We start from the raw sequence: 19,448 nt of genomic DNA, 5'->3' as shown, positions 1-19,448 counted from the left end.
CAAAATGGGTGGCGAATCACCCTACCCTTGGTGGCTGTAGAGAACCTCCTTTGAGATGGAGGTGTATCCGAAAACATCTGAAGGTTGCCGTGACATCCGTGGGCCGCATCATCCTTCACCTTGAAATGGGGGTTGCTTCTCGAGCGAAACGGCGTTGTTACGCTGAGGCGGCAGAACCGGACGCTTTTGAAGAGGCGCGCCGCTTACTTTTTTAAACGGAATCTCGCTGCGGATCTTCTGAAATATCAACTCGCAAAAAATTGCTAAAAATCGTGGTTAGTGGTGAAATAATGAAAAACTCCTCATCGTCAACAGTCATCAATTCTGAAATTGGTTTGACGTAGCTCTTCATTCGATTCTCCTATCGGCTGATCTTTTAGCACCTACATAATTCTTCTGCTACATCACCTACTCCATCCATCTCGTACGTGGCCTACCTCTGCCTTTCTTTCCTTCCACCTGTCCCGCAACGATATTTTCAATTAGATCCTCGGGATCCGTGATGTGGCTGATTAAATTGTATCGTCTTCTACCAAAGGTTTTCAAAATACATTTCTCCAATTATTCTTCGAATTACTGCATTAGTCACGATCTTTCCATTTGATTTTCTTCACTCTTCTATATGTATATCCGCTCCGACCGCTGATAAATCACGAATCAACTTCAGAAAACTTTTGATAGTTTCTAGAAATATCGAAATGCTTATAATCTGTGCTTTTAGCTTTCACTCAGCTTAGAGTGTCCATAAGTTGAGCTTTTCTATTAATGGTCGCAATTAGCCGTATTCCGTCGCTGTGTATTTTTGTGATCTAGTAGACGCTCCTCTGAAATTCTCAACTATTTCAGTTACCCTAAGATTTCGAGATAATTTATTTTACTTCATTAGCAGTAGCATTATTAACATGCAATTTAGCATAAACAGCTGTTCCCTGTAATATTTCGGGTGAAAACTCATTATTTCTTTGTCATATAAGTTATTTTATTCAAAAATATTACATTTGTAACTAATAACTTCAGGCTTTACTTTGTGAAACCTCTCCATATTGGAAGTAAGGAAATAAAACTTTGTAAGGTTCACTGTTATTTAATTATGGGTACGACCCGGGTTTCGTAACTTGGTTACATCGTCAGGTGACTGATCTTGCATGCATCATACATTTATGCACAAAGTACACAAGTGACTGTGAGGACATCTATCGGAAAGGAAAAGGACTGGTCGGAAAGGAAAAGGACTGGAAAACCCTCACCCCCGCCCTTTCAACCAGTCATTTTCCTTTCCGATAGATGTCCTCACTGTCACTTGTGTACTTTGTGTATAAATGTATGATGCATGCAAGATCAGTCACCTGACGATGTAACCAAGTTACGAAACCCGGGTCGTGTCAATAATTAAATACAGTGAACCTTACAAAGTTTTATTTCCTTACTTCCAATATTACATTTGGCTCGTTTCTTGGCCGAGGATTTAAAAGTAGAGTCAAGTTGCCGTGAGCCAGGCTCAAGTTGTGAACGAGGCAAGCGTGGCGTAAGCAGAAGATCGGTCCAGCGGGCGTCCTCTCCTTAAATCCCCTTTCTCCCCATTCCACCCGGCCGTGATCGGCCTAAACGAGCGTGCGATCGTGCCCACTTCCTCCTTCCCCTTTGGTCGCACTCTCCTTTGAAACGGGAGGCCAGCGGTGGATATAGAAGTGTGTTTATATATGTGCTCTCAAGTGTCCGGAGACGAGGCGAGTCAATCCGGCCGCCGCTGCCGCATATTAGCGCGGGGAAGGAAGTAAGAAATGATGACAGGCATCAAGGGACTGGGAAAACAAATTGCCGCGCCATTATTATAATTGGATGTTTCGTGAAATTGCCACCCGGGCGATCTCGCCGACGGTGATGGTTTAGGTGGTGGTGCCGCGTTAGCCGGCGCTGGTTTACGGGGGCCGACCCGCCCGCCTGCGCCTCGCCTCTCGCCGTAACCGGTCGAGACGCGTAAATGTGCCGGAGCCGCCTCTTCTGGTCCGCCGTGAAAAAGGCCCCACCCGACATCACCCAGTTGGGAGACCGACCGCCGCGGGGGGTCCCAGCCCCCCCCCCCCTTCCACAAAACACCCGCTGCGAAGTGGTCACCGCTATAAAAACGAAGAGAGCGGATTTCGGACACGTGATACCCTTCTTAAAGCGTTGGCTCGGCGACCCGGGTTCCCCACGGTTTCATTTTTAGTTAAGCAAATTTGCAAGAAAAGCAAGTCGTTTATATGATGGTATCCAATTTAGCTTTCGTTTATCTTTAAATTATGAAATCTAGTCGCTTCAAATTTATTCAATTTCATCTTTATATCTCATGTGGTGAATGTTTTTTTTACCATCAACCACTATACTACATACTATAATGCCAAACTGCACTATAACGTTAAATTTCCTTCTGAAAGAGGTTTGAACTTAAGAAGCCAAATTTGAAATGGTATAAACCTAGAGTTAAGAATGTAATTTATGGCTGTATTTTTTCTAACTCCTTGGAACGATGGAAATGCCTTACAAATCAGTATATTGCTTTAATTTGGTGAAACTGGGTGATCGCCGCTGGGGTTCTTAGGCTCTTAACTCCCGCTGGGAAGTGGTGACCGCTATAAAAACGAAAGAGCGGATTTTGGACACGTGATACTCTTCCTAAAGCGTGGGCTGGGCGACCTGGCTTCTCCTCGGTTTCATTTTATTGAACAAATTTGAATAAAATAAGTTGTTCACGTTGGTGTCAAATTCAGCTCTCGTTTAATCCAAAATTATGAAATGGTTTTGCTTAAAATTTCTTTATTTTATCTTTGTATCCCATGATGTTGGCCGGCTAGAATATTTTAATTGCGTGGAGAATGTATCTATCTAATTACCATCTGCATTGAACTTGTTGGTCTCTGTCATTATAATGTCAAATAACCCCCTTAAAAAGGTTTTAGCCCTTAAGAGCCGAATTTGGAATGCTATAGACCAAGAGTTTAGTAGGTACTTTATAGCCCTTAATTTTTAAAACACTTAAAATTATAAATTTTCATTAGGAATCAGTGTATTGCTTTAATTCGACCCAGTTGGGAGACCGCTGCTGGGGTTGCCAGGCTCCTCAACTTCCTCCGGGAAGTGGTCACCGCTATAAAAATGGGAAAGGCAATCTGCCACGTGATGTTACTCAAAGTGTTTGCTTGTCGACGTGGGTGGAATCGGCACTCCGACCGTTCTGTGCTAAATGCCTCAGGTTAGACACGGCGATCCCTGGGAGTGAATAATTTGAGTGTCCGGGTAAGAATCGGGAGGTATACGAGGAAATAAACTCTTCTCCTCTTTTATATTGTTTTTTTTCTTCGCTGCATGACTGAGCATGCCTTGTACGTTGGTTTTATATTGTTTTGATGTTGATAAATATGAGTTCTGATGGTTAGTTTTCGTGGAAGTAGTGCGGTGAATTAAAATGATTGTTATTTTCTACTTGCTTATTTGAATTTGGTGTCCATTTACGTCATTATGCAGCTTACCAGTTGCATTTCAGTTAAAATTCTTGAAAATGGGTATGTGAATCGTCGTTGGCAGTCTTACAATTAGTGTAATAAAAAGAGTGGGAATTACTTATTGTTAATATTCACTCTCGTTTAATTATTATTTTTAGGCATTTGCGGAGAGTTTAGTAGTTGAAAGGAAAGTAATGGTATAGTAAATTTTCCTCGGCCATTGTAAGGAAACTAATACAAGCTTTATACTTTTTTAGAACGAAATGATAAGGCGTTACGGAACCTCTCGCGGGCTAGTTGAATCAGTTCTTCCAACCTTTCTCTGTCAGGTCAAATGCGGGTATTCCGCCACTTCCCAGTATTGTACGTTACACTGTTAATATTACCTGTGCACTTACAGCGGAGATTTGCCAGTTAAGCTTTTGAATTCCAGAGTTTTTTCCGGAAAATGTCTATGATATTACTGACGCAGTTTTTGTAGCTGTCACCTGTCAGAAGACTTTATTTCCTAGCTCTTATGACTCATCAGTTCCTATTAGTACTTATGTATTCCGGAGAATTCTTCCCCTGAATACGTCTAAGAAATCGTAAATACATTTTTTTATCACTGTCACTTCTTAAATCAATTTATCCCACTATATATAATGTGAGCAATCTTAGACAGCTCTCGCAACCCAGTTCAGTGTGTAAAAAGGATCAGTTGATACATCTAGAATCATCCCATGGGATACAAAGGCTTTGCTGTATCATAAATTAAAACGATTTTCCATTGTAATCACCCCTAGGGACATGGGAATATACCCTTCTCAAGTCACAGAGTCACCTCACTCCGCTGAACACGCCAGGATGTGACATCATGTACAATCCTCTCATCTGTCTTCTTCTTTTTACTGCTGCGTTGATAATCATTCCGATGACGTAATGAGTGGGTAACCCCCAGTATCAAGTAGTTGACTGTCAATTGGGATTCAATCAAACGCTTTATTTTGAAATTTTACTTCTTTAGGAATATTAATCAAAGTCAAGCGCGGAGGAAATGTTTATCTCATGGCTAAAACTACTCACTTACATCACATAGTCGTCAACTCCCTGACATGACTCCAACATCGTCGACCTGACTCCAACATCGTCTGACTTGTGGTCAACTCCCTTACTGCTCCATATCATTCTTACTTTGTATAGAGTGGGCAGCTCCCTGTTTAAAGAAGTTAGCTGTTAAGTATGGCTAAATTGTGCCTTTTTTTCTAATTACCAGCTTGATGGATGTATTTTGTCACAACCAAACGCGGTTAGCACTTTGAGACCGAGCGTCATCAATAGATGACGGCCGACTACGCTACTAAAACATTTTCGGATCTGGGCAAAGTTAAAATTTTTACCATCGGGCTGAAAGTGTTAGAATAGAAGCGGTTGGAAGGAGCTGTCATTCTGCCTCATACCGTAGTTGTTTCGGAGCCTCTTTATGAAAACTACTCTATTTCGTCAAATCTCCATTTTGTTTCGTCATAACGTGTCCTCTCGACGTTTCTTGCGGCCTATTTTTGCTGATAACTGTGGATTGTATAAACTACGTTCATGAAAATCAGTACTTGCACATTCGGAATCGCTCTACCCGTCGTCGACGCCAGGAGTAACAATTGTAGATTGATTTAAATTCCCGGTCGATGACAACTAATTGAGTGCCCGATTAAAGAATACTCGACTGTAATATTCATGAGCAAAACTTTATTCGTGAACTTTCCCGGTGTGAGGTTATGTTCTCTATTATCTCGGGCTCAATTTTGTGGAAGTTCATGTTAACCTTAATGAAATTAAAAACTTTGTTGTATTCCACCGTATCATTTTAAGGTATGGCTAGTTTCGACGCACCGGTGTCATTATAGGTCGGTAAATACATTGATGGAATTCATCAAAGTTTTTCATTTCGTTAACGTTGTAATGAGCATATTTCATTGCTGCTATCAAATGAGGGAAGAAGCTTCCTGCCACCTGTCTTGCGGTGCTCCTGCCGCGGAGGCAGTGACGTCACCTGGGGAGGAGAGAGTTTCGATTTCCGGCGCCGCCATCTCTCGGATGGGCGGTTCAAGCGCGCGGCTCGCCCTTGAGCGGTGACCGACTCCATTGAGGCGGAATGTGTGGTGAGATGGAGGAATTCGTTTGTTTTTTGTTCCCTATCCATCGCGTACCCTTTGCCGGTCGGGTCGTACGCGAAGACGTCGCGCGTTGCGCACTTTGTGCCGATGTCTTTTTTGATGACTCCACGGATCGCGTAATGTCACGACTGCCGTCATCGGAATTCCCGCGATTGAGGGCGCGCATGGAAATGTTTTTGTTTTTCTTAATTTTTTGTTTTTGTTTTCTTCTTGAGATGTTTAATAGGCGTTATGGGGCTATGCAAAAACTGTTAAGGGGTAAAATCATTCCAAAGAGCGCATAAGTGAGGCTCACTCAGAGTATGGTATAACATTTTGTATTGATTGCATCTGAGATCTAGACACTCAGCATAAAATCAGAAAATAAATTTTAGCCTTCGAAAAATAATTAAAGTACTATTCTTAGCTTAGTTTTCGTCTATGGCTCCTGGAGGATACGGACCAGCAGAGAACTTAGAGTCATCTACCGAGTTCCCAGCATCATTGCCCAAATTAAAAACCAGAAGATTTGCATGGGCTATCCACGTGAACAGGAAGGGGCTGCACTCCACACTGAGGATGGTCCTATAAAGCCTAGAGCCATAGCGGGGCACATTTAATTTATACAATTCCTGGAATCCCTCCATAAGTGATCTGATCTGAATTTTTGAACCATTTCCTTGCAATGAGTTACCCCCAGAAAACGAAATTTTACTGCTTATAATTAATTACATGCTTATATGCTTTATACTTCTTTGTATATAGATAATGGTATAACTTGTCTAAACCATGCCCAGGAAGAATCAAGCGTGGTAAATACGAAGTGATTGTTCTTTTCCGATGACAGGATTGCTCTAAGTACATCTAGGCACCGTAATCTAAATAATTGTCCTTTGCATACCAATTTTTGTCTTTATAATTTTGCAACTAACGTGGATAAATATAAAAGCCTGAAATTGTTGGTTTGTGTTCAATAGCTCATTAACTCAACCCGAAAGTTGTTTTGGATAGGTGAGGGTAGAGCTCACCCCAGACTTAGCCAGTCGTGTCAATATCACAAATGCAGGGTAGGGGGTGGAGTAGTTCCTTTCCCTGGGACACTTCGCTCTTCGAGGATTTTTTGGGGGTATTCGAACGCTTCCCCCGCAATTTGAAACCGAATATTCGATCATCAGCCATGCGCTCTAGCCACTAAGCTACCACGCACCCGTTGCCGTGTGATGATGATGCAAAATATTTTGTTATTATTCGTAAAAATGCACAGCATACATTATTACGATAAGTAAATATGAGATTGTCCTTTTGGGCATCTCTTTTCGTGGCTGCTTGTTTTATAGAGCGGAGGAGTTCCCATTCATGTTGTCCGCGTCCAAACCCAGCTGTGGGCTCATAATCTCTTCGGGATCGCATCATATCCGCTCGGAGATGAGATTGCGGACTTGATCGCGCCGTTCCCTCGTCACGCGTGCAATCGGAATGCATCGGCCGTGTCTTTGGTTGTCCGTGCGCATCTAGGTGCAGCGGTGACGTTTGGCACGCGCGTAGCATCTAGTGGCGTGCGCCGCATCGCATAGGAAGGATCGAGGAATTCCCTCCTCTGAGGCAACTGGAGAGCCCGTGACAGCATCCACTTCATTCGGATATCTGTTACTGCAGCCCTGTGGATGATGTGCCCAGAGTAAATTTCGTTTTACACCAAGCACGAAAATCCATACCACGAGGCATGCAGCCATTCGCGCAGAGCGTGAGAAACATTTGAACATGGGCTAATTTCCCGGGACGCAGTCATGTATTTACGCATTCTTTGTCGGAACAGTTTGATTTACATGATGCAATTTCCACTGTGCTCTGAACACTAGCGTGTCATCCGAATGAATCGTGTAAAAAACGACCCTAAGGATAGATGATGCGCGTTTCGATTTATGAGACGGTATCCACGATTGGTGACGTGTATTCAGGCAAGAAACTTCAAGTAGCTGTTTTTATTTGGGCGAAGTAGTAGGGTGCCCAAGTAATTGGCACATGAAGCATGTGGGAGTGAGTTTAAATATTAGCCGTTAAAGATATTCATTCCCTCCAAACATGGCTAATTAAGGAGATGAATTATATTTTTTTTAACGTGAGACACCACCCTCATAATTATTTATTGCAAAACATTTTTTAAATCGAGACATAAAAATTTATGGAAGCCAATCATCATTTCCTATATATTTTGATTCCTTCTGAGCCGTATGTGCATCAGTGAAATATAAAATAATAGCTTGTATTAACTTGCAATTGTTCTGAAATTTTTTAAATAATGTATAACGTCATATTGCTAATAGATGTATCCTTAGCTACATTTTGACCTGCATCACCTTAATCAGGGATACAGACTCTCAAAAATATTTGAGGGGCCCGAACCGGAGAAATTTTATAAGTAGTGAGTGTAAAGTTTTTTGATCATTTTATAAGTCATATGATCAAAATTAGAACCCTGATAACTCGAATCTCGATATCTGGACACTCCGGGGAAAATCGACAAGCCTGACACATTTTTCCTCACACCCATAACGAATCTTTGAGGGGGCTCGGGCCCTTTCAGGCCCCATGGAGGCGGCGCCACTGATCTTAATGTCCCTAAGCCATGAAATATCTTCAATTATTCACTAGTATGTATTTGATAATCGAATGACTTTTTAACGGTGCCTCTCAAATATTGAGGCGTTTTTGAATTCAAATTTGCACCTCATTTTCTGTCCGCTCGCCATGTTTGTCAGACTTATCCGCGCCCTCTGTGGACGCTGAGTCGCACTCATTGAGTGGCATTTGACGGCGCACGTGTGGTGTGATCGCCGTCGTATCGTTTGGCAGTGGCGCAGAACGCACTCGCTGAGTCATCGAGAGAACTTTCCTGGCTGATTGCATTTGGAGGATGCCCTCGCATATCAATCGGGTGGGCGTTGGTGCAAACAGCAGAGGGTGCGCGCGGACGGGATTTCCCTACCCGCCGCCAAAGTCATTTGCTCATTCAGATACACAAGCAACTTAGCTAATCCACGCAATTTTTTTTGTCACTTAAAAGTCCTATCCAAGTTTTCTTCTCTCAAGTCGACATGCTTAAATGAGATTACACGGCCGCAATAAATGAGGTTGCCACGGAGAACCTCACGCTTGTATTTTTTAACCTTTATTTTTGCATTTATTACCCTCATCAGCAAATTATTGGCTTCTGTGTTCGTCTACCTCTTTCCTGTGAGTCCGCATTACCGTCCCTATAAGCGATATGGTCAATATCTGGCTTACAAATCTGGCAATCAAGAAAATCACTGATGTAAAAATGTAAATCGATCGTGAATTGTTTGCTACTCCCTCTCAGAAAAAAACTTTAATCGCATTTTCACAATTTTTTAATTTAAACTGCAGCGACCAGCACACATTTTTAAGGCAAGATTTAAGAAATACGTATCTAAAATTTTAAACCTATTTATAATCAGAGATTTTTAACATATCATTGACCTTCATCTAGTCACCATTTGTTTTACTTCATTGTCATTCAATAACCACCAGTAACAGTACTGCGTTCTGAGGCGTTTTAACTTGAGATTGCTACTCAACAATATGATGCGATTTCTACATAATTATCAATAATTTTAGCTTTACCCGTTATTTTCTATTGAATATATTCTTATTTTAATGTTAACTAGTTAAGTATCTAAATAATGGCATTTATTACGGATTAGATATAATTGATTCAATTTTCAAATACCGTTAGACATTTCCTTCCGTCCTGATGAATGCCAAGTCGTCTGTGCATCGGGCACATAATGTAAGGAATGTCTCATTTGATCATTGCCGTCGAGGGAGAGGCGAGCTTGCAGTAACAATATTTGTGACTATGTGCAAACTGGTTATTCATGTACAAATTTACAAAGAATTACGGAAAACTTATTTACCAGATACCGCCTTGAACTCAGCGGAACCATCTACAGATCACCTTGTGGAAGACAAAGTCTCTGTTTACTTTGCAAAAAAATGACTTTTTAAGAGATTATAGCAAAAGTCGTCCATCTTGAAAAAGGAAATTGAGAAATGTAGGGTTTGCTTCATTTTATAAATGTAATTACATTGATCCACTATTTTATTACGTAAATTTCATATGAATTGCAGTATTGTGCTGAAAAATAGGATTATAAAAACAAGCGAGCGAAATGATATGCTTTGGGTACATTTAGATTTCGATGTTTTTATCAGTGAAAAATATTGAAAACAAGGTGCAACCGCTAGCCCGGTCTCATTTCGTTGTTATGCGCGGCGAAAACTGTGAAGATGTTCCAGGATATTTTTTTCCACCCCACTATCTTTCCGTTTCACATCAGTGTGAGGCGTGGCTCTTCGCGGGCCATTACTGACCAGTCGTGACGTCACTGGGCGCGCTTCGGATTTCTCGTGCGTGATCTCGTGAATGGAATCGGAGAGGAAAAGCTCGAGAGAGAGAGAGAGAGAGAGAAAGAACGACCGCATGTCGAGCGTCATCTCTCCATCTCAATCCCCCCCCACTCCATTTTCATCCATTCGCCAATCGTCCATTCTCGTCATCTTCGCCGCCCGTCGTAGCTAGCGGAGCCTTGGAAATTTAAAGGTCGGAACATCCGATTTTCGATCGTCACCTGTTTTTTAAATGGTTGACCAGTTTATCGTGTTTGTCCTCATGCGGTTTTATGATTTTTTTCTTGTATAATGTCCGTGAAGCTACTCATTTTTGTTTAGTACCGTAAATTTCTACGTAAAATAGCCACATGTATCAAGATATCGCTACTGATGTCACTTGAAGCGTTTAATGTGACCTTATCCAATACATTAGCCCGTCATTCAAAAAACGTCGATTGGAATGGTTCAATAATTTTAGTAATGACGGCCTAATAAACCACATGAAATAATATTATCGACATTTCAAATACATTAATGCTTCAATTGAGAGGGATGTAGAACATAATATAATCCGTCCGACTATAATTATATTTGTTAATATTTCTCAAATTCTTCCCTAAGGACAATGAAGGAATCTACGGAAATTTTACTTGTTTTCTGGCAAAAATCTCCTGAAATTTCGTCTCAAATAATACCAAAGCTTTCTCTAGTCCATAAATATTTTAATTAAATTTTGATAGACATAAAATGAGCGTGCGACGAGACAAATATAGAATTTGAGAACAGAAACAACACTGTTCGAGGGCCAGCCAATCACGGCCCACTTGAACGGCACTCGAGGGCATTGATACCTACATGAACTTGGCTCCATAGCCTACGAGTGGTGTTCGGAAAGTAACCTCCGTTTATTTATAAATAAAACGCTAAAGTAGATGTACAAAATTAATTATATACATCTTAAATCTACGACTTTCCTTCACTTTTTAATATAATTTTCGTGAAAATTTAGGCACTTATCATGCCCATATACTAACTTTGAAATTCCTTCTGCAAAACAATCTCCCGCCTGTGCCTTGAGTTGTCCCGTGACCGCATAATTTTTTAGATCTTCATCATCCTCAAATTGCTGGGAGCCAATTCATTTCTTCATATGCATAAACCCATTCCAGAGCAACTCCAACACTCATAATATTTGGGTCATACACAACACAAAGTTCCCTAGTAGTTGAATATTGTTTAGCTGTGGACAATGGAATAGCAGCGCGCACTTCACACTTGGCGGAATTTTTTATTGCATTACACATTTGGACAATCTACCAAAAAACAACTACCTTTACTCTACCACGACTGTGCGCCGACTGATCTGCCGTGCGTGCCGACGCACAGCGGGCTAGAATCGAAAAAAGCTGGCCAATACCTCAAAAGCGATTTTTTTTAGCTAGGAAGTTGAAACTTCGCATTAATATTCTCAAATAAATTTTGCATAACTTGGCAGATTATTTATCTTATGTGCTTTCACGTTAACAATATATATGAGGTCAAAGCTGAACAAATTTAGCGAAAAACGACCACCCTCGATTTTTGCCAATAATTGCCAAATCATCGTGCAGTGGTTTATGAATAGTTTTACTGACAAAACTATGATAGTATCTTAATTAACACTTCTTCCTCTTCATTTTGGAGGGGTTTCAAAGATTTATTTCATCACTAACCATAGATATATAACAAAATGGCGGAGCCTGTTTTCAGCCATGTTTTTACATATACGTAGAGAAAAAATTGATACTTCCGCTGACTTCCGCCAGGTGACTTATACCACGTCGTTTTACGTAGCTTTTATATTGTGAATCTAAAGTAAAATCCTGCACCGACATGCAACCCCGAATTTTACATCGTTTTTTCGAGTGTGCGGTCAACTCAATGGCGACGCAACAATGACGGCACTACCCACTCTACTTTTCACGTAGTGAGCAAACGGAGGTTTAATGCCGAATAGCCTTCGTATATATGAAGACGATGGCAGACTTAGTCGTTGAAATGTTAGTACCATGTGCCCAGAAAAATACCAGGGGAGAAGCCTGAGAATAATTCCTGGAGATATAAATGTTAAACTATATTGGAATGGGCCATAAGAATACCATTGGAAGCATATTTCCCGCGCTTTGCGCAGGCCGTCTGAATTGGATCGGGAAGAGGTAGCGTTCTGGCGTGTACATCTCGGAGTCGGCGGCAGCCTCCGCAACAAGGCGCGCCCCCACGCTTTCAAGAGAGCCGTGTTTTTTGCTCCAACCCGCTCGTCTTTCGTCGCTCGAACGCAATGAGCTGTAAGCCATTGTGGTGCGATAAAAGAGATCTCCCGGGGATCTTGGGAGCGTTGCGTCGTGAGTAGTAGGCCAGATGATCCGGGGACACCCCCTTCCCATTCATTATTACACCCCTTCCCCTCATTCTGACGTTCGACGATGTTTACGTTTATCGATACGTCAACGGGTTGCGAGGACTGGTCGGGGGTGGAACTGGGTTGGAGGACTCGGATAAAAAAGGATTTTTTTTTGTTTCCATTGAGGAAGAAGATGTTATGAATGGACGACCTCCATCGATAATGTTTTCTCACTCTCGTGATGATTTCGTGACGGCTTTATGCTGACGCGTCTAAAGATGCGTTAACATGGTATGAAGTCATATTAACATCTATGCTTTGACTTTTTCATTTCGCCTTAAGTATCACGAAATTCGTAAAAAAAAAGCAGACCTCGTTATTTTTTGCCCCTACATTTGGATTTGATGCGTCCTGATGTACAAACTGTCAACGTATTTATTACCGGAATTTCACTGGAGTTGAATACATTTATTCTTGTAGATAAATATCGTCGTGAATAAATTTATTGATTAGTCGATATCACAATTAGAAAGCGAAGTAACATACTAGTAGGTTATTCAGTGCATTTTCGGAAGTTCGATTGTCCACTTTCTCTTCTTGAATGAGATTTTCTACCAGTTGATTTTGTGTCATTCCTGGAAGAGGGATTGAAGATATGACCGAGATTTTTGCCATTAGCCTGCCCTTGTATTTATTGTGATTAAACCCTATTTCTTTATCCCATTTCACTTTCATGGCTGTTTTCCGAATTGAGAGTGTTTACGAATAAGTAAATTATTATGACTTTTGTTCTAGGGATATCAGACTCAAGGGGTTTCTGCTGTATTTCAGAATGTAATTGAATGTATTCGGAGAGCGTTTAATTCTTCAAATGAATCGTTCAATGATTTATTAAGTACTCGAGGCAAAAACAATGACACGATGAATACGAACCGTTCGCGTGGAAGTGAGCATTTACTCGAGCGCTTATTGAACTTCCAAACGATGCCGGCACGATTCTAAATTCGGAAATATAGAATATCTCTCGTGATAGGTTTAAGCTGTGATTGTCTCTTAATCCTTCTAACTAGCGAAATGTGAGCATACGATATCTTTGTTGAGTTTATATTTCTATTTTATATTTCCAACTTTTCCGTAAACAGCTCTTATAGGCCTTTCAACGGTGTTGCTAACATAAAGAATGTACTACACAAAAACTCATGCCCAAAGGGGTTATCTACCTAGGTAGGACTCGAACCCGCGACCTTCGGTCGGCGAGGACTTCACACCACCGCCACCAAATCCGGTGGCGGTGGTGTGAAGGTAATGTCCGGTCCGGTGGTGTGGTAGACTTATTTATAAATCGGTGTGTAACAGAAAGAAACTAATTAGTCATTTAAATTAAAATGACTCAGGTCGTTATTGATGACAGAAGTGCGTGGCTATTTTAATAACATAATGATTTTTTTCGTTGTTCTAATTTTGCATGGATTTGCTATAGGAATTCCAAATCGTTGGCAAGTTTTGCCTTTTCAATAGTGTGCACGAAAAATTTGTTATTATGCGCAATATTTCTATGACCGTGTGATGAGCATGTGACGATCCTCTTGCATGCTGCATGTTAGTGATTGATCACCCCCTAAGCCACCAGCCAAACACCCAAGAGGTGGCTCGCAGGGTATTATGTTGATGTAATAGTAATGGGTAGAGATGCGTGACAATCGCAAATGCGATAAATGCGATATAGATGCGAGGACTGGACTTTGTGGTACTTTTACTTAAATTTGCCTTTTCGACGGCCAAATTCGTACATTTTTTTGCCGAGCGCAGTTTAAATGCTCCGCCGACACTCACCGCGTGAAGCATGTGAGCGACTGGCCAGCTGCTAGTTGGCTGGGACTCGACGTGACTGCGAACTACAAGAGGGCGCGGGCAAGCTAAACCTCCGCCACTATACGTCTTATTCCTTAATTTATTATTTTTCTACAACATAATCATTTAAAATATTCTGTGTTTTGTCAAATAACTGTGTTTCACTACATTTTATCGTCATCTGCCTCATTATGAAAAAATAGACGCTACAAAATGCGATAAAATGTTATTGAAAGTAAAAAAATAAAAATAAAAATGAAAGCGCGATTTTCACGTATCTCTAGTAATGGGATGTCACCGCATCCCGCTGCGTCTTGTAGAAGTCGACCCACAGCCGCAGTGAGGAGGGACGGCTCGTCCATTTCCTCGCGCCCGTGACGAGTGCCACACTGCGCAGGGCGTGCACTCTCCCGTGTCATTGCTTCTCCCCACGACCACGCACTTTCAACCCCCCTCCCTTGAGAAGATGTGTTTATGGCCCGAGGACGCGAGCGAAGAGCAAGGACGCCTCGGTTTGCGACCCCTGCGGATGCGGCCAGACGTTCCCTTCGCACGTTCACCACACCCCACCCGTAGTTGCGTGCATCCTTTCCCACAACTCGGCGACTTATCTCTGGCCACTGTCGTGTCTACTTGTGGTATATTACAATAGAGGGTTTTCCAGTCGGCCTCTAAGGGCCGGTTTTATTATTTCTGGTTAGCGTCAACTGGAACATGCTTATGTCGTAGTTTGAGGATATTTGAAATGCAATCGATTCACCTGGTACATGTCGTTGATTAATCAATTTGGTAAAATGTATACTCACCAGTAACCAAACGACTGCTAAAAGAATATCATCTGAAGGGTGAGATCTACATTTCCGGTATTTATGTTATCGAGTAGGTGCATCAAAGCAATTTTTTACTTACTTCAAACATCAACATGATGCAAAATTGCCATGATCATACCAGGTGAAACTTCATGTACGTATGTAGGCGGTATCAGCTTTAGAACTAAGTCGAGAAGTACTGTCTCAGGTGCAGAGTGGAGGGATTAATGAACAATGTTCATGAAACATGTAATTCTTGAAAGATATCGTTAAATATTGGAAATATTTATTTCACTAGATATGGAAAAAATAGGTCAGTAGAAATTCAAAACTATTATTTTTTCATTTCAAGAGAACTAGTCCAGTCTGTTTGAAATGCGATGAGTACTCACTTCATACTACGTTGAGATACAGCATGAGTTGCGTTAATGGTTGCGAGCACAAGGCGCAAGTGGCTCTATCATTTCCATGAAAATTCCATTTTGCTACGCTCTCTCGCGTGTGGCGGCGGCGGCGGATTTTGCCTAGCCTCGTTACGAAGCAAGACCGCATCCCGTGTAACGCGACGTGGAAAATTATTCAGAAATGTGTTCACGGGCGAATGCGCTATTTAGGAAACCTTTTGAAAATGTGGGTGGGCAGGGTGGGAGGATAGCATACATTACCAACATTTCTGTTGTCGGATAATAATTGCCACGTTGGTAAAGCTGGGAGAGCGTGATTCCGGTCTAGTGTACTGCGAAACTTTTCCGGGCCCGACCCACCCACGCGCCGCAAAGGTGAGTTATGGGCGTTTTCAGCAGGGAAATATATACGTACACGCACGTGGTTACGTGTGTACCTAGGTACATGAAGGGAGAGCGAGTTTATACGCTTTAGTAGGGGTGGTATGAATGTGTAGCTATTCGCGGAGCCGACGGAGCGGGGATAATTTTTTAAACGATCGTGTTTTGGGACTGTGGGGTGGGGAGGGATTTGGGAACGTAGCCGCTATCCGGGAAAGTCAGAATTTCCTTGCGTCCGGAATGTCATCGAATGTCAGAGGAAATGACAAATGAATGTTGAAAAAATCAGTTTTGCTTTTAATTCATAATATTTCATGGTTCTCCAAACCTTTGTTAAATTAATTTTCCATTCTCCCCTCAGTAACTGATGTAACGGAAATGTAAAACAGTACTATATAACATTTTGTTCTCCCAAAAAAATGGTCTGTAATAATTATACAGGTTGGAGAAAAATTGTGTCACTATATTTAAACCTTGGATGCCGATAGGAAAAAAAATTACCAACTATGTTTAGGTCGAAAATGCCATCATTCTTGTGACAATCTTTCTCCGCCCTGTACAATGGCCCACACTTCCTATTTCAACCAGAAATTTCGTACGACGATGCTTGAGTTTCACATGACGGCATGATCATGAGCTTGCGGGAGCATGTGGTGTTGTCAGTGGGGTTTGCGTGAGAGAGAGTGTGGCGATTCGCGACACTGGAAGCGGGGGTGGTGGCGGGACTAATTTTTAAACGATTGCGTTTGAACTCGGAACGTCGGAAGGACGAGGGTGTGGGTGGTTGAGGAGCGGGGGCGGTCGGATGTTTATGCCCGTGGCCGGAGAGGAGGGAGGGGGGCAGGGTGTGATGGGGGAGGGAGGGTGGGTTTTGGTAGGGGAAGCAACTCAGAGGGGAAGGAGGGATAAGGAGAGAGGAAGAGATGAAATTTATTGGAACGACTCCTACCTGTCGCGAAATTAAACGGGATGGGGGGAATTTTATGTAAATTTATGGTAATGGGTAATTGAATAGGTTCCAACGCTCTTTTGTGTCTTTCCAGCTCCGGGTGTGGCCATAAATACGTCCTCTGATGGAAAAAAGAGGCATCGCGCCCCCCCGCGGATAAAGTGGGAGGGGTATTGGAGAGCCCAGCCTCTCGTGGGTGTCGATTCCGCGGTGCAGTGTGCCGCTCCCATTGCCTCTATGAGAGGCATGGATGATGAACACCCGCTTCTTCGGGTGCGGCACTTTTACTCCTCTCGTCCTCAGCTCTTATTAAATCCCGAGTGAAAAATTATAATTCATCAAGATAATTTTTACGTCATAGGCTAGAGATTTGTGAGGTTTCCTAAGGACATAAAAACTTTTGTATGTTAAATTCAATCGAAACTTGAAGCTTGTACGTGGTGGAAGAGCTCAGTATTAGCAAAGAAAAACACTTCCTTACTTCGATAATTTATTTAAAATATGTTCATTAATTACTTTTGTGATTAAATTGTGGAAGTAATGAAGTGTTTTTCATTGCTTTTTTTGTGTGGTCTCCATATTTTGTACCAAACCATGTTTCGATATAATATGTCAATTTTGAGGAAGAAATACACATCCAATAAATGTAATTTATGGGAAAGGAATGAGTGGTTAGAAGTGGCTGGAGTAGTACATAACAACTTCCTCAAGGCCTACAAGCTGACGTGTTTAGATTCCAGTCAAAGAGACATAGCAGTGAATGGTGGAAAGGGATCAAAAGATCACATATTATATCAAAGACCATTTTAAGTAGGCTATAAAATTGTATCTTTCTCTATAACCTGAAAATGCACTGGATCCATCACAGCCGATTCTTCACCATTATTTTCTCGATTTAAGTGCGTGTGTATTTATGTATGTTCTTTACTTTGTAGATCCTCTAATTCGGAAGAGATTTCAACGAAGAAAATATTATTTTACTCCCTGTGTTTCTATAAATGTCGCAGGAAGACCTCGTATTTCCGGAAAATTACTTCCGGTTCAGACCGGAATTACCACATCCGCATGACTTATCCTCAGTGGTAGGCATATTTCAATTCACGTGTGAAATGCGTGGCATAGATTTCAGGAAGCGAGATCAACATGGAAGTTTGATAGCTGTGTATGGTGGTAGAGTGTAACATTTATTTTGACATCCTTGCCAGGAATTTGGTCGTTCTCATATGTATACATTATTCTCTGATTCAGAAAAATGCTTTGAAAGTAGGTACTTGGAGTTCAAATATAATTCGAAGCTCCGGACCAGAATCAAGTTCAAGGTATCAACCAGAGAACTTCGATGTAGAAGGCAGCGGGAAATAACTGCTTCCTATTGTACTGCGATATTTTTCCTAAATAACCCATTGAGAACATCTACGAAAAAAAGGAAAATTACTTCTCCACTGGGCTTGAAGCCTTCGATTATTGGTTTTCTCAGTAACTGCGCTGATAAATTAATGGTAAAATTTCTTCAAGAAAAATATTAGAGTTTGCAAGTAATCTGGTTGTTTTACGGTGATAAAAGAGCGCTCCATTAGCTCTGATAACTGGATATAAGTATTTTTAGACCACTTTCAATATTTATCGCAGCCAATGTATCCTCATTTCGCCTAATCTCGAAATAGCCCCCCTCCTCACGTGCGCAACAGTAAATCGGAAATCCAACGCAAGTGCTTCCGAAATACTTGGAGTTCTAATCTTGATTTTATGGTCGTGAGTGCTCACGAGGGTCCTTGGCCCTCGCGAGGGGCGCAGGGGCCTCCATTCCTGGATCCACGGGATGGGTTAAGAGGAAGGAGGGAGGCTATCCCCAATCCCTTTCCGAACCCCTTCCCCCAATTTCCTCTTCGGGAGCGTCTGAGAAGGAGGCGACCGTGGCGGTGTGGGCGGCAGGAGAGGCGCGTTTTCGAACGTCTCTGGGTCGCTAACCTTTCTTTCCTTCCTCCCCCGCCCCACTCCCCACTTCCCCTCCTCCAATGGGACGGAAGGAGGGGGCGAAGAGGAACCTTATGACAACGACGGGTGGGGGCGTGGGGATATTTCTACATCTACCTATTACTCCGCTGCCGTCGCAATCCGCCTCAATAGGCGTGTGGCGGAGGATGTCAGGACACCAAAAAATAATAATATTGATAAATTTTTACCACCGTAGACCGTTAAGGCCCTAAAGACTTTACAGAAATAAAAAATTAGCTTGCTTTAACAATTATAAAACTAAAAGTAGGAATAATAAATTCCGAATAAATTTAACATACATGTTAAATTCACCAAAAAATGCATGGTAATATTGAAATTACATCTTCCTCCCAATACAAAGCTTGAACTGGAACAAGAAAGGGTGACTATCCGGAGCATCATAAAAAAAAATATTGGCGCGTACTTAGTTTCGCCCACCATTTATTTAAGTCGTTTATTGTTCGGGAGAAGAACGAATTACTATATGCACCTGTGAAATATCTATCTTATGCAATCGATTCCATCGGACCTTGAAATATATCAATCCGTAATAGGTCCATCAGTGTTTGACTAGCTCATAGCCTCCGAGTCTTTAGTTGATAATAGTTTAATTAAAATCTGTGTAACGCTTCTTGTGTTCTCGTAATTTTTTGAC

General features: G+C 41.8%; 1 protein-coding gene across 4 annotated transcripts in view; it reads left to right on the top strand.

Moving 5' to 3' along the window:
- LOC124158608 (dorsal-ventral patterning protein Sog) overlaps nucleotides 1-19,448 on the top strand; it is a 325,901-nt gene that overhangs the window by 68,604 nt on the left and 237,849 nt on the right. The gene's annotated exons all lie outside the window — the stretch shown is intronic.

The sequence above is a fragment of the Ischnura elegans genome, chromosome 5, assembly GCF_921293095.1.
Source record: "Ischnura elegans chromosome 5, ioIscEleg1.1, whole genome shotgun sequence".
NCBI classification, from domain to species: domain Eukaryota; kingdom Metazoa; phylum Arthropoda; class Insecta; order Odonata; family Coenagrionidae; genus Ischnura; species Ischnura elegans.
Note: the sequence above shows the minus strand (reverse complement) of the source record. Positions and strands in the feature narration are given on the sequence as shown.